The sequence below is a fragment of the Struthio camelus genome, chromosome 12 (genome assembly GCF_040807025.1).
Source record: "Struthio camelus isolate bStrCam1 chromosome 12, bStrCam1.hap1, whole genome shotgun sequence".
Classification (NCBI taxonomy): Eukaryota; Metazoa; Chordata; class Aves; order Struthioniformes; family Struthionidae; genus Struthio; species Struthio camelus.
In genome coordinates, this window is record NC_090953.1 from 13,863,066 (window position 1) to 13,877,115 (window position 14,050).

A 14,050-nucleotide genomic window follows, 5' to 3' on the forward strand; every position below is an offset into this window, starting at 1 on the left:
TTTTAATGGAAACATGAAGAGCTTTGACCTCACAGAACAGAGGAGGAAAGAGACAAGGCAACGGTTAGGCAGACAGTTGAAGTTCTATCCAGTGTTTTTGAGGATAACAACACAAAATTAAATGAAGTGCCTAAAATAAGACTTAGAAATGTATCCTTGAACGGATGCAAGGAAAGTTACAGACACGATGAAGGAGGGTTTGTCAGACAGCCGTATTAAATTCTCTCTTTCTTTTTTTTATGAGAGAGTTAAAATAAGTAAGTGACCTACAGCATCATACATTATCCTTGCTAATGTTTCAGTGCTATTACTCTGGCTAGTATAAATCATTCACTGTCCTTATACACACTTCAACCATGAATGCAATTACCTGGCAGATCACTAAAAATAATTAAAATGTAAGGGGCTGGCTAATTTGAGATACTGTTATATACTGTCCTGCATAGCCTGGAAAATCTTTCACTGCACTCAAAGATAGAGGAGGAACAGCAGATTTCATAAACTATGTAGGAACAGATATTGTTAAATTTTGCATTAAGAGACACGCTCCAAACACAAAAGTAAAGTATCTCTAGCTGATAGGAAATGTAATGATAATCCTTCCTCATCCTGGAAGTCAATTACCTACTTTAACAAATGCAGCCATAGAAATACAGAAGATGGTGCTAGAAAGAAATGACCTTCTGAGGTCATCTAACCCAACTGCGTCTGGAAGACAAGATGAATTTGACCTAAACTGCTGCTGACAAGTTCTCGTCTCGCCTGTTCTTGGAAACTTTCAGTGCTGGAGCTTTCGTGACCTCCTGGCCAATATACCGCAGTGCTGAACGCATTTTACGCTTGGGTTACAAGTAGTGATCGCAAGCATCGCTAGGGACATCTCAGATTCCTGATAAATTCATTAATCCTGTTTCTTCTCCATAAAAAGTAGAGGTGTGTGGTGTACCACTATATCCCAGCTGTCTGTCTATTAATTATTACCTGAATACTCCAGCTCTTCTCTGCCCAGCTACCACTGGAAGAACTGATCCCAGATGGCACAACTGCCTCCTCCCCATCATGTGATGTACGTTCTCAAAGCTGGTATTATGGGAACACACTACTAACGCCATCTCCAAATTTCTACTGTTTTGCAGATGATTTTTCAGAAGTTTGTTGGGGACACTGGTTCTTTAAAGAGGCACGGGAGCTGTCTGTAGGATACCATTTCTTGCTCTCTGCCTCTGTATGCTGAGCTAACTGCTGAGAGCAAGTTCTATGCTTGAAAAGCTTCGTTAATAAAAAGTTTGTTTCATTTCTTCTATTCTTTGTGGATCTCCATTGCTCTGAGAAGTTGAAGCAAAGGAAAAAACAACCTGGAAACAGCTTAGCACTAAACCAAAGTAATCATGAACAGATTACACCAATCATGCAAGAACTCAGACATTTCTTTGGGAAATCACTCATATATAAATTCTCCTGCTTTATATATATATATATATATATATATATGTTCTCCTGCTTTATATATATATATAAAATATATTTATATACATATTTTATACATATATTAAAATATAAATAAACATAAAAAGCAAGAGAATATATATATAAAGCAGGAGAATTTTCCTGTAAAAAAGATTATATAAAAACTATAAATAAGGTTCTTGCACATTGAGATATAAGACTAGACTAAAAAGCCCAAATCACCTGAAGATAACGTTACTAACAAGTACAGTATTTATTTAATAGTAAAAAACAGTAGAGAAAGTTGCTGTTTTCACTCTGAATACTCTTTTGGAAACACAGAAATTCAATAACAGTTTGATTGTACTTTACCCATTAGGTTTAAAGAAATTTGAAGCCATCTACTACTGAGTACCCCTCAAATAATTATGCAAAACATCAACTGCTTTTCAAGATCTGTGAAGGCTGTAAAGTATATCTGAGTATTTTCTGCATACCAATGACACCACAAACAATGTGCATGAATAATGTTACCCTGTAAATGCAAAATAAAAAGGGACCTCAAATGGCATTCAGCAGTTTGCCATAGTAAATCCTCAGACAAATGGCATTAGCTAAATAATAACAGAAGACAGATAAACAATATTTGATAAACCAGTGCAAAATCCCAAGTGAGCATAAAGGACATCAGACATGGATCATGAAGGAAAGGAATTTTATAAACAGGAAAATAGAGACATCAGGTAGAGAGATTCTTTGGCCACACACTAACAGCTGAGAAGTTTAAAATCTATGAACTGGAATAAAAGGAATGATATAAAAGGAATGATATAGACTGGATTAAATCTCTGTACGCTTAGTCAGACTATCCAAGCTTTCTTAATTCTAAAAGCAATTGCAGGCATATTCCAGCAAGCAAGGAGCTGACCTTGAGTGAAAAGAAATACTCAGCAGAAGGATGATTTGCCTTAGGAATTAATATAGCCTACTTAAAACAAGGCAAACAAGGGTAAATGATTGAAGAGAAGTATTTTTCCGAATCCTAACTTTAATCTCACCATAATGAGATCAGTGAATAAAGTTACCTGTGGAAACAAAAAGAAAAGATTGAAAGTATGGTAAAAACCATCAGAAGAGAGTAACGTAGTCTGATCTTTCTGGCTTGTGAAATACAGAGAAGTGAATCCAAAATGTCATGAAAAAATATGATAAACACCAACACGGACACTTGTACTTGTACACTGAACCAAACGAATTAAGGGAATAGAACCGCAAGCAGGAATCCCTTACGGCTGAGGGAAGGAGGAGGCACAGAGGAGAGGACCAGAAGAGTGAGGGGGGATGGTCCTGGGCAGGGACTGCTGCAGAGGCTTTGGCTTGCTGCGAGAACTGTCTTCATGGAGCCTCATCGATTTCAAAAGTCCTGTGTGTCAGGAGCAAGGATGCAGAACTCGAAGCACAGCTGAGCCTTGGGTAGCTGGTAAGTACCACAGGAAAAGGAAAGAAAGGGAGAGGAACCTTCAGTTAGTCCATAATGAGGAAATGAATGAGAAGGAAAAAAAGAGCAGTATATTGCTGCAATGAAGATTAAGTAACATACCCAAATCTAATGTATGGCCCACTTTGCAAGAAAGAAAATTAACATAATGTGATAAACTAAGGAGATTCAACAAATCATTAAACCTTTGTAAGAGTGAATGTTCCAAAGCATCAGCATAAATTTCAGAATCACCCATAATGAAAAGTCTTAATGAGTGAAGAATCAAATCAGTAGTCAGCTTAGGCCATTAGTTAACAAATCAGAATGAATGGTTGGTTGGTGACAGAAACCCCAAACGGCATGAACTGAAAAGTAGGCTGAAGGAAGAACACTTCAAAAGCAAACGGGTGAAAAAAGCAGTGGCCAAAGCAGTTCAGGCAAACACAGGAGAATGATTAAATATGGGCATACAGGTCTCCACAGAGACCACAGATCACTAAGAGTGTCTTTTTTAGCTGTAACATATGGTGCTGATTTCTTTATACTTGGAACAGGTATAGAGCATTCAATTAAATAAGCCGAAATTTGGATGTGTCCTAAGTAGTGCTTCCAGGATGTTACTGTCACTTTATGTACCTTAGTCTCCGCTGACAACACTCCAGGTGTCAGAAATTATGGGAGTTCTCAGAAGAAATGACTTTTTGGTTTGAATAATGGTAAAAAAAAGAAGCCTGAAGAATGCGTTGTCTTCCTTAAATATGGGATTTGAGAAAAAAATCACTTTATCTTGGGTCTGGGGCCACTTCCAACAGCAGAGGGCTCTCTGTGGCAGGCAGTCTAGCTAGAAGGACTGCTATCCTGGAGCACCAACAACCTTTACCACTGGTCACTGCTGATCCCAAAGTAGGCTGGTTACTCGCATGTATTTCTGGGATGAATGAAATATTGTACTGATCTGGCATTTCTCATATAGAGAATCCACTGGGAAGACCCCTCCAGCCTGATAAAGGATCAAATCTGCTGTCTTGTTACAGAAAGGAATATCAATCTACCGTTCCCTATCCAGGTGGCTGGACACATTTCCCCTCCAACAGATATAATTGATATTTCCACAGCAAGGGTGCTATATTTGGCTCAGGAGCTGCAATAGATAATGCAAATCCATAAAACTCTGTTTCAAAAGCACATATATTTTGAAAATGTAACAGTAAATATTTTGTTTTAGGAATTTTCCAAAACTTTTCTTTAATCTTAACTCTTTTGGAGCTGAAGACAGAGTCCTTAAAAATCTAAAATGAGAGTTCATAGCTGATCACCCTCAAAAGTAAAGCCAGCAGCAACTTTAATTGAATAATTTTACTCATGTAAGTAGTTACATCCGGTTGATTCAGGGTCATATTGGAGAGAGATATTCATACTGGATTACAGTGAATCCACATTGGTGTCTTAACAGGGCTCTTACAATTACAGATGTATTGATTAATAATACTCAGATTTGGGACAGTATATGGACAATTTTTTCTATGTTTAGGTAGGTATATATGGAACTGCCAATAAATGGTAAAAAAACAATCTGTAATGCAAACGGACAGATGATCAGCCATGGTCAGGTTTTATTTTACATTTGTTGAAGTATAACTTTAAGTAATACTTCTGTATGATAATATTCCTATTGTAACTGTATCTCTTGGAGCTGAAGCAGATCTACGAATATCCTTTTCAGAGACATTCATATGTTCTAATCAATGATTTACATTGCAACAGTTTATATGCTGGCTAACGAATATTTTTATCTGTTTGTAGAATAGCATAAAGAAAAGTAGGCTATGAGTTATCCCTAAAAATGTCTGCTCCCTTTCCTAAATATTGCTCCCATTTTTAATTTGATCTACCATGAAATAATGGCTTATTATAAATCAATCTAACTTTATACAATTGAACCTGCAAAGAAAGCGTTATCGTAAGGGATAAGAGAAAGACTACAGATCCTGTCAGAAGTAGCATTTCAAAAGCCAAGTACAGCTGGAAACAGACATTTTTTGCAGTAAGTGTTGGTCTTTGGTAACAAAGCTTTGCTCCAGTGATAAAAGGCTTCCTAACAGTACTTTAATTGAAACTTTTTATCTGAATGTTGTCTGAACCTCTGCTAAATGTTACTTTCTTGCTTCAATTCAAATTTTCTTAATCTTCATTTTCACGTTGAATATTGGTACACTGTCTGCCTCATTATGCTAAAGAAAGATGAAGTGAGCTATTAACATGCTGAACAGCCTACGAGATGTTATGATATAGAATGTCATTCATTTTTATGAGTTGGCTGTCAGTGTGTGCTGCAATAAAGTTATAATTCCTCACTGACAGTATGTGATGTCTGGAGTCACTGCACAATCCTTATTAAAATTTCAATAATTGTAAATCAAAGGAAAGCAAATATGACTTTTATGAAATGGTCGCTTCTGAAAGTCAAGGAGTACAAAGTGGTGGAATACACAACCAGAACATTTTTCTTGTGCTGTTCCAAGTCATCATCATCATCGTCCTACAGTTATTCTTTCTCTCTGGTGCAAGGCAGGGTGGGCTTGGTAATGTATATTATAACGTTCTCAGGAGTGCTGTGCAGATCCTGCCGGCAGTGTAACAAGTGATGTACTGCTTGTTTGTTGCTGTTTACTGACTCTACCTTTATGTGACTTTGAGTGCCAACAGAACATTCCTGGAAATGTTTATTGAAACTATTTATTGTAGCTCTTCATCAGCGAAGCCGGGTGTCTTTGGAAGCAGTTGTAAGGCTTGGACAGCGAGAAAAGCTAGAAGAGATTTCAAATAGCTTATATGCATGTGCCAGTGAGCAGCAGTTTCAAAGCCTGATTTCTCATGACTTGCCACAGTTGTGGGAAAAGGCGGGGATGGATTTAGGGCAGCGTCTTTAAAAGGCTTAAAGTATCTCAGAAGTTTGAACTGTTGGACAGAACACAGGGAAATGAAACCCAAATTTAAAGTAAATATCTTCTATATACATGCAGCTGTGTATACAGCTACATCTTTAATACTGCTGCTTTTATTATTATTTCACACTGAAAATCTAAATAATTTTCTATTACTGTCCAAAACATGGTGATCTTTCATTTTGCGCCGGGGATAACCCAGATGCTCAGAGGTTAAGAGTGCCTTTCAAATAATAGCTTGGTAGAAATATTAGATACAGATCCAAGTGTCCCAGTCACTGAGGTGACTGAACAAGGTCTGGATGTTGTTGGGGCACTTGGAATGACTTTAACACTTCCTCTCCCAGTTCTTTTCAGTTCCATTCAGAGTGGTTATGACTTGCAAATTACTACATTAAGCTAAATAAATATATTCATCATATGCTTGTCAACACTGCACACGGGATAAATAACCATATAGATGTGTTTATGAATCTTCTTCAGCAGATCTTAAGTACCAAGAGCTAGTCAGACCCCTGAGGCTTCATATAGCTGTGATGCAAGGGCGGTGCAGCCTCTTCTCTATCACAGCATCAGGAATGTTTTCACTTCATAGAGATACATCAACAGGCAAAAATATATTGATATACTCCCCATGTATAACATCACTCCGTTTCTAATACTTAGGCCATTCCTCACTATTCAAAAGTAAAGTCAAATATAGTTATTTCATGACTGTTATAAAAAGTTATAAAAACGAGTTATAAAAAGTTTGGTTTTAACAAGCAAGTACCAATTGCACATAGTTCAATTTTCCTAGTTTCCAGAGATTATATATTTCTAGGATAGACTTTACTTCTAACTACATTCCTCTTCTAAACTGACTAACTCTACTACAGTTAAAATTTACAGCGTGACAGCAACTCTCACATGCCCTATATGATTTACGTCCTTCAGTGTCAAATTTCCAGTACCTCAGCAGCTCAGCTGTACTTCCCCAAGACAGAACAGCTGGCATATGTTCAGGCACAGACACAAACAAATGCAAAGCTCTGATCAAATGCAAAACTCAGTCTCTGTCCTTGCATGGAAATACTTGTGCACAGTTCAAGCTGCTGTGTTTAAAAAGGTGTCCCTTCTTGCCAGTGGCATACAAACACAACAAATAATGCACGCCACCTCTCCTGCACAAGTGTCTTACCATTGCTGGATAAGTTTTATAGCTGGTAGCACAAGTTGAAGGACAGCTGGCCATATCTTTCAGAAAGCTCCCAGAGGGAAAAAAAAAAATTAAGATTGACCAAAATAGCCAAAGGAAACAATCTCTGGAAGTGTTTCCGTAACGCTCTGTGTCCTCACACACCCAAACCATTGCATAGAGAGATTCTGGCCTACACACCAAGATAAAGTGAGAAACAGAGATATCTAACATTACAGTGTGACAAGACTTTCAGAGGAACCTACGAGAAATATGTATACATCACATGCTGACTCATGTAACAGGGAAAAATATTCTATTTTAAATATGTGAGCTGAGGACACCTGGTTTAATGAAGGATACGCAACTCTAGCAAGCAAGAACACTTTGAATGTAACACAGAATGCCACGCTTCCTTCTAGCTGATATCGTAATACTTGGAGATTTGGTGGGAAGTAAAATTTTCAGTGTAGCAGTGAGAAGATTGAACTTCTCTTGCCACCTTCCCAGTTGGGAAGCTAAACACATGGCATGATTTTTGTTGTTTGATATATTTGATAGATTGCCATTTGAAGCAAAGTACCTGAAAACCCATCCTAATTACCAGCAAACCCGTGGGAGAAGAATCAAGCTCTGGTGCAGAGTGACGTACTGCAGGAGTGTACTGATTCACATTTTGATACCAGGTATACAGAGATTGCGTAAGTCATCCAAAACTTCTGACACAGTCCAACAAATGCTCTCTTACTTCCGCTTATGCCGCTTCTCGGAAAAGATTTTTGGAAAAAATTGTAGGAGTCTTATTGTTTTGATGGTACTGTTTTTCAAAGAACTTCTCAAAAAATAGATTTACTTACTTACTATGAAGAGGCCATGGAATGATAGAAATACTAGCAATAATCAATTCTTTAAACCCATGAAAAAGATCTAAAATCATTTTCCTATATATAAGAACGCCACTATTTTATGGTCTGATATTTTGTGAATGGCCAAGGTAAGAAAAACATGCTTTGTGTGGTACATACTTGAAAACAAATTACTGGAAGACAGCTAATCCCAACTGTCTTGTGGAATTTGTCCATTCTTAAGTGCGTCAAACTCAGGTGTTAGTCAGAGTATTCAGTTTAGGATCTGTCATAGTTCTGGGAGGGGGAAAGATGCATCTCTCTGAGAGGTGTGGAATGTGTAATTTGGTGAGGAAAATTCCACAAGTGTAGAAGAAAGTAAAACATATTGCGGTAGGCACTTTTTCCTGTTTATGCCACGTGCGGAAGTCTGAAATATTGGCCATAGAACAAGCTAAATCGGAGGGCAAAGGGAAAGGTAAAGATTTTGTTTAGTCTATGTCTCTGTAGATTATGCCATGACTACAGGAATTAGGCAGTTATACCCAGGAGAAATATAGGTACAAACACACAGACATATATATGTATATGTATTAATTTATGAACATCACCAAAAGATTTCCTCTGCTGCTATCAAAATCAGTGACAAAGCTACAGTGGATTTCAGTGGGTACAGGATGAGTTATTTAACAGTAAAATTACTTGGGCCTAATGGAGACATTTTACATTGCCTTCAGTAAAAGCTATCTGTTAATACAAGTGCACTAAGATGCACACACCTAAGCAGAGGGGAAATCTTGGCTTTGTAATTCTGCAGTTCTCATTACTCCTCCTCCTGTTCCTCTGTGTTTGCTACCCACACAAGCCATCTCGCAGTCAAAGGTTGGACACCTCAGCAAACAGCTCAGTGCTAACAAATAACACCCAAGAATAGAGTACTTTGCAATCTGTTACTCAACCTATTTCCTAATCATTTCTTTGATCTTTAATTTGTAAATATCCGTATAGCCAGGGTTACTTTTTAATGGAATCATGTGATGAACAGAATAAAATGAGATCTAATATACTGGACTCACAGAGATATGTACCTTTTATGACTTCTCAGTTCAGCAATGAATGAATGTTTCACAGCGTATATCAACATCGCTAGTTTGTTCTCGTAACAGAGAACACCAAATCCGAGTGTGGTCCTTTAGCTTAAATTATCAAAGAGAAATTGTGTGAACAACAGCCAAATCTTTTCAGACTGAGGTACTTAGGATCCTTCCATTTAGCAGTAAGTTATGAAGTTTCCGTTAAAAAGGGTAATTCTACCAATTAGCTCATCCAGCTCAAACACACACATGCCACTGGGAAATAAAAAAATGCTTTATTAAATCAAAAGATATGACTGCACTTCAGCTAGCACATGGGCATTAGAGATCAAATATTCCCTATAGATTAATCCCCACAGCATCACAGGCTGATTTGGTTTGCCTGTATTACATTAGTAAACCATCTAATCCAATTTAGAACTGGCCAGGAATGTTCCATCCATTACAGTATTTCTAGTGTCATTAGAAGCAGACTGATCGAATAAGCATCCTAAATCAGCCTGCAGCATGCAAATAAATCACTGTGACTTGCCCAGCAAGATTTTTTTTTTTAAATGAAGAGTCTTTAAAATTAAGGAGAGAAAAAAAACATGTCATAAGATGGAAACTCTCTGCATGAATTTCATTTCTAAACTCTTACGGGCAGCAAAATTTCTTGGTATTCCAGTACACAAAATTCTTCTCTCTGTCAGGTGGCAGCAGTGAACATAGTGGATTTACAGACATGAGGAGCTCCTTATTTTGTGGCAAGCTTGTTTTCAAGGAAAGCAGTGGGAAAAAGAAAAACAATACACAGTAATAAACAAAGTAGGCTGAATGAGGGCAGAGCTTGATACTACTCTCACAAATAAAATCTACAGTATAAAATAAAAGTAACCATAGTAATAATATCTATCAATCAAATATATTACAACTTGCAATACAAAAGATGAAAAGAGAGCCCAAACTTTGTATCCACGCAAAATGAAAAACAGTCAAGCGCATTACAAAAATAGTATTTTCATTCCAAACAGGTATACCTGAAAGAAAAACAGTTTTTCAATAAAGTAGTAAATATATGAATAAAATGTTGGAGATAGTTCTTTGCAATGATGCAGCTATCAGAAAGATTTCAGAAAAGGGCTGGGCTGCAGCTTTGAAAACCTAGGAATCAAACTGAATAAAATCATCAAAATGGCACATAACCTCTGCTGCCCTCTGAGACCTATCATGTTCCACCAGCAGGATATGCAGGTCTCAGCCGCACCATTTAAGCAACCACCCATAAAAATGAAACACTGCACCAATGCACAAGTCAGTGAATACCTGCTTCTGTTCAAGAGGATAAGGGCTCTCATGTATGTGAGTGATTCACATTTGTTTAATGGAAGAGTTGCTCTGCTGTCAGTCAAAGCTCTTAATCTTGTCTGGACCTTTGCATAACTGAGTTAGAAAGGAAATCATGTTGGTTCACAGTATATTAACTGTAGGAAAAGTAACAACCACCCAGAAGTGCAGAAATGGACCCGACGGGAATTACTTTCACTGCAAACAGTTATGTTTCTGGACCAAAGACAGGTTTGCAATAAAGTCACACACATACCTATCCAAGACAGGAGCATAACTTTGAAAAGGTCACAAGTATCAGAAGGTTTTAGAAACTGCTCTGTCCTTATTCTTCCTTCCCACCTCCCTGAAAATAGTGAAAGTTCAAACAGCTAAGCTCTGATTACTACAGGAGGGAGTGGGATTTGCAAGCAAAACAAACGTTTCAGGTTTGCAGGTTTTCATTCTTAAAATGAAAACAAACCTCTTTTACTTTTAAAAGAAAATAGATACCTTTCGTGAAAGAAAAAAAATGAAAGCACTACCTAAAAATATGCATACTTTTCTGGTAGAGAAAATATGAAGACAAAATTTTCAACATAGTTTAGACAGAACCCTACTCAAATTTCACTTCAAAAATTGAATCCCTTAACAGCACTGCATTGAAAAGCTCAAAGTCTTAAATTAAATCCATCTGAGAGAAATAAAATGGGAGAAATCCTATCAAGCCCAGTAACCCATCCTCAAACACCATGACAAACTTGTACCAAGTCTCTGCTCATGTTTTTCCATGCCCTATTGATCCCAGCAGGCCTGTCCCCGGCAAACCCTTCTCAATTGGGCACCGAAAACCACATTCAGTCAGCTAGTGCTTGGGAAGTCTGTCCTGTCTTTTGCTTACACTGGGTATACCAGTGCCAAACATTATTATTGTTATTAATAGCCCAAACCCAGATTGCAGCAGTGAATCATATTCCTCCCAGAGCTGATTATTTGTCAAATGTTTATCATCAATGTAAATGACGAAATGTACCCGATTAACAAAATCCAAAGGTTTGTTATGAGCTAAAAAGGCCTTAGTCTTGCAATTTCTGTAATGAACTTCCCTTCTGGTCCACAGTAGAACATGTCAGATTTACCAAATCCAATTTCAGATTAGAAGTGCAAATGCTTTGTAGAACTAATGAGTGAGCACTAGATTGAATTATGGCCACATCTAACTGCTCTAGGAAACATCAGGCTGGAGAATCACACTTTATTCCTCCTTTCCCTTTTGCAAGCCAAAGAAATACTCCGTTTCCTCATATTTCCCTCTAGTTGCTTATCTAGGTTGGAAGAATGCTAGCTGAGGACCCTGGGAAGAAGGATTCAATCCTTCTGCATTCTCCTTGCAGCCTCTCCAGGGGGTATGGACCCACTGGTCCTCTTACCACAAGTGGTGGTCCAACTTGTGCACCTCCTTGTGTTTCCTTGCCACAAATTCATTTTCCCTGACACAGTATGAAAGTAGAGTCATTTCACTAATGTTAGGCACTAATCTGGGATGCCAATGAGGAGAGAGGGAGAGGGAGATTCTGCCTGCCACTGAACAACCTTCCCTATAGCAGTGACTTTCTAGGCATTGAACAATGAACCTGATGTCTCAGGTAAATGCCCAGAGCTAAGTGGGTGAACCCAGGCCCAGCTGTTCAGTTCTTAATCATCAGACTGACAGGGGACAGCCTGTAGCTAGAAGTCTGATTACCAAGGCTGAAGAGCTCCTCAGAACACAGGTTTCTGGAAACTCCATTTTTGAGTGCTCACCCACAGATGGATTCGCAATGCTGAGTCCTCCTAGTCTCCCAGTCAGTAAAGTTCGCAGGAGCTATTGGTCCTCCGCATCTTCAAAACTCAGATGCAAAATGGCACAAGGTGAGCATCTGAAAAAGAAGAGGTACAAATTCACTGATCACTTTGGTGAAGAAGGAAAGATGTTTTCTGGTAAAGAAGGAAACAACACTCAGCCAGCTTTACACCGTGGTCACAGTTTGTTCTCGCAGAAGGGAAAATACAGAGGTAAAAACTTATATTTTCTTCTAACATGATTTCACTGAAGTAAAAGATAGAATGCCAGGAGAGAATATGGCCCCATGTCTATAGTACCAAGAAAATTATCATTCACTGACTGATTTTATATACAGCAAGCTGAAAGGAAAAATTAGATGTTACCATGGCTGTTCGAGAACGTATGTCCCAATATCTCAAAAGGAAGCGGTTTCCCAAGGGAGAGCATTAAACAGAGAGGCACAGGTTGCATTATTACACACATCATCAGTGCTTAATGTTACTTGCAACAATGAAAATTTTTGCTTATTAGAAATACAGCATCTCTAATGAGTCAAGGTGCACCACTGCAATGTTTCAACTCTCTGCAGCTCTGCTAGCTCCTATGTATTCAAACTAGTAGTTGTCCTGGAAAGACTGTGTTTGGTATGTGCAAGGGGAGCACACACAGACACTTTTGATCAGAAAGGCAATTTCCTGGGGCAATGCGCTGATGAACACACTGAGCTGAAACATCTGCAGGATAAAGGATTGTGTCTGAAAACCCTGTGTTTGATGCCCATAACTGTGATAAAGTCATTGCATATTCTGCTCAATGCTTTTTCTGTTTCAGCACTTTCTCACTGTACAAAGAAGTTCCAGGAGCCTCTCAAATGTGGTTGGTAACTCAAAGTACGTTTGGGAAATTAGCTAGAGAGAAAGGCTTTTCTTCTGTATGTTTTGCTGCCTTTCTATGAAGTGATGGAAAAATTAAAGATATACATTTGCCATCTTTGCAGGGTTTCCCCTTACATAAAAAGAAAAAAGCTTGAAATAATTTTTTTTTTCATTAGTACTGTTTACATATGAGAGGCTTAAAGCCTCTTAAAATCTGCCACGTTACTATCTAGGCAGGCAGTTCTTAAACTGTATACCATTAACTTTTTAAACTATAGCAATGTAAAAGTCTATTGTAACTCAAAATTCACTCTGTAAAGCTGTCAAAGATGCTTTCGCTCTGTGCTAAACATGATTTGAAAAATGTTGCAAGCCAAAGCCTTTGCTGTTATTTACAAAGCACTGTGTTAAGAGACCATACAGGCAGGAAGAAGACTAAGGCACACACACAAACACACTCAACTCTGGTAACAGAATTCGATAATCATGGTTAGGAAGGGAATTCATTGGAGACAGAGTACTAAGTGAGGGGCAAGACACCTCAATGAAGGAGCAGAGAATGCTCCATAGAGAATTGTTTCTGAAATCCTGGCTCTCTCTGTGAGTATCTTCTCCATACAGTACAGTACCAAAAAGGACTATCTGAGCTCACTCTTTGTGGGGTCTTCAGGACATTGCTCCACATGAGCTAAAGACCTCTGCTGAGAAGTATCATTGCTATGCTACTTTTGGTACCTGAGCTGTTCTCAGCATGATTAGTCTCTGCCTACCCATACCCACTTCATTTACCCTTGTTTTCTCTGTGCCTAGATTTATGAACCCTTTCTATAAACTGGCCCAGCTCTCGCATGAAGTGTCAAGGCTGCCTCCACTTTGGACAGAGCCTGCAGTGTGGTGCTTGCAGTGTTTCCTTGCACAATGTGGCTTTGATCTTCCTCAGCGTGAGGAAGGCCTAGGGAATAGATCTTACACTTCCCAGGGCAATGCTTAGCCGCTCAACCTTTATGTAAACACTGGGAGCAGCCGTACTAATATCAGAGCAACCTTTGCATGCCAGT

At 38.4% G+C, this 14,050-nt stretch overlaps 1 protein-coding gene across 8 annotated transcripts in view; it reads right to left on the reverse strand.

Moving 5' to 3' along the window:
- Nucleotides 1–14,050, reverse strand: part of SEMA6D (semaphorin 6D) — a 696,006-nt gene that overhangs the window by 249,225 nt on the left and 432,731 nt on the right. For 7 of the 8 annotated variants that reach the window (XM_068958248.1, XM_068958249.1, XM_068958263.1 and 4 more), the window contains one exon: nt 12,096–12,211. The gene's annotated coding sequence lies outside the window, so the exon portion shown is untranslated. Of the gene's footprint in view, nt 1–12,036; nt 12,212–14,050 lie in introns of all 8 variants that reach the window. The other variant, XM_068958247.1, reaches the window with a different exon arrangement.